Source organism: Otolemur garnettii, unplaced genomic scaffold (assembly GCF_000181295.1).
Source record: "Otolemur garnettii isolate 467f Iridium unplaced genomic scaffold, OtoGar3 scaffold00007, whole genome shotgun sequence".
In the NCBI taxonomy this organism is placed as follows: domain Eukaryota; kingdom Metazoa; phylum Chordata; class Mammalia; order Primates; family Galagidae; genus Otolemur; species Otolemur garnettii.
In genome coordinates, this window is record NW_003852402.1 from 7,432,134 (window position 1) to 7,434,873 (window position 2,740).

A 2,740-nucleotide genomic window follows, 5' to 3' on the forward strand; every position below is an offset into this window, starting at 1 on the left:
AAAAAAAAAGAAAATATCTGTTGTTGTGATATTTAGTTACAATAGGCTGACTAATATGGATATGGAGAAAGTGAAGTGCATTGCTGGTGGAAATGTAAAATAGCACTCCAGTGGAAAACAGTTCTTTAAAACGTGAACATAGAATTTACCATATGACTGAGCAATTTGGCTTTTGATCTTTATCCCAAAGAACCTAATGCAGGGTCTCAAAGAGCTATCTGTACACTTTGTGTTTATTGTGCATTATTCATGACAGCCAAAAAATGCAAAAAATGACCATCGATGGATAAATGAACAAAATGTGGTCAGTACATACAGTGGAATACTTACTATTCAGCCATAAAAAGGAATGAAATTCTGATACATGCAACAGTACTTGTGATCCCTGAAAACATTTGTTAAGTGAGGTAAGTCATGGTGGTACCTGTAGCTCAGCGAGTAGGGTGCCAGCCACATACTCCTAGGTTGGTGGGTTGGAACCTGGCCCAGGCCAGCTTAAAAAACAACAATGACAACTGCAACAACAACAACAACAACAAGCCAGGCATTGTGGCGGGTGCCTGTAGTCCCAGCTACTCGGGAGGCTGAGGCAAGAGAATAGCTTAAGTCCAAGAGTTTAGGCCACAGGCACCGTCCAAATTCAAATGTTTTTAGAAGTCAATTTCATTGTATGATAATTTAAAATAAAAAACAAATAAGGGGGGCAGCGCCTGTGGCTCAGTGAGTAGGGCACCGGCCCCATATACCGAGGGTGGCAGGTTCAAACCCAGCCCTGGCCAAACTACAACAAAAAAATAGCCAGGCATTGTGGCAGGTGCCTGTAGTCCCAGCTACTCGGGAGGCTGAGGGAAGAGAATCACCTAAACCCAGGAGTTGGAGGTTGCTGTGAACTGAGGGATACCACAGCACTCTACCAAGGGTGATAAAGTGAGACTCTGTCTCTAAAAAAAAACAAACAAAAAAACGCAACAACTAGACAGGCATTGTGGCAGTGCCTGCAGTCCCAGCTACTTGGGAAACTGAGGCAAGAGGATTGCTTGAGCCCAAGAGTTTGAGGTTGCTATGAACTATAATGACACCAGGGCACTCAACCCAGGGCAACTGAGACTGTCTCAAAGAAAGAAAAAAGATGCTTATGTGCCTGTGGTTTGTAGATTTGCTTTTCTTAACAAAGTACACAAAAAGAAGATTGAATGGAGCCAGAAGCAACTTCATAGAATTGTTTTTGAGTTATATGAATATTTGTAAGAATATTTGGAGTTTATTTTTAGTTTTTTTAGGGTATATTAGACAGAATCTAGCCTCAGCAGTGTTATGAATTTTGTTTCACTTTCCTTTTTTGAAAAAAAAAAAAAAGTTTCTGTTTTCTCCTTCATTAAAAAAAGAATCTGTTGTTTGTAAGTATTAAGGTCGTTTTGCAATATATAAGTTGAAGGAAGTCTTATTTCAATGCATAAATTGTGTAGTTGAAACAACTCTGGGGAAAATATTTTTACTTAATTTTCATGCCCATATCTGCAATGTGAGCCTGTGAATAGGCACTGCTCATCTTGGAAAAGAATTTCTTTCTTTTTTTTGAGACGGAGCCTCAAGCTATCCCCCTGGGTAGAGTGCCATGGCATCACAGCTCACAGCAACCTCCAACTCCTGGGCTCAAGCGAGTCCCCTGCCTCAGCCTCCCAAGTCGCTGGGACTATAGGTGCCCGCCACAACACCTGGCCATTTTTTGGTTGCAGCCATCATTGTTGTTTGGCGGGCCGGGTTGGGGATTCAAACCCGCCACCTTAGGTGTATGTGGCTGGAGCCTTAGCTGCTTGAGCCACAGGCGCTGAGCCTGGAAAACAATTTCAAAGTGGCTTGTTTACCAAGGAGCAATTTATATGCTTCTCAGTGCATAAGAGAAACCTTCAAATTCTTTCAAGGTATCCTTTTATGCTATCACAAAGAATTATGATACCAGTGTTATAGACATATAGGCAAAATAATGTGAATTTGCTTAAGAGATTAAAAAAAAAAAAAAAAAGATGGCTGGGCATGGTGCCTGTTCTCCCAGAGCTGTAGGAGGCCAAGGTAGGTGGATCTCCAGAGCTCAGAGGTTTAAGGCCAGCATAAGACTAGCATAAGATCACCAAGAGCCAGAGTGAGACCCTATCTCTACCACACACACACACACACAAAAGCCGGACATTGTGGCAGGTGCCTGTAATCCCAGCTACTCGGGAGGCAAAGGGCAAGAGAATCGCTAAAGGAAGAAAGAAAAAAAAAAAAACTTCAAACTAAGATGAGTGAAAGCCAGCTGAAATTGAAAGCAAAATAAAAAAGATATCACATGACCTCTTTAGGATCCCAAGTTTCCCCAGGGGCAGGACTGGGACTTAGAGGTGGGTTTATCTACTTCCAAGATGGTCTCCTTCCCCCCCAAACCCGTGCTGCCTCTCAGAGGGGAGTGTGAGGATAAAAATGAGATAATGGACTGAAAGTCCTTTGTAAATAGTTAAGGGCTATACAAATGTCAGGCTTCCTTATTAACCAGGGAACCTGGCTATTCTTCTAACCCCCAATGTAATGAAGAGCAATATTATTATTGACTTGTATACTCAACCCTGACCTTTAGTATATTAAGGATTGGGGATCTAAAAAACAAAACAAAGCAAATAAACAAACAAAGCCCAGCAACAGGTGGCATCTTCACTCCTTCTTTCCTACAAAGGTCAAGTCTTTCTTTCTTTTTTTTTTTTTT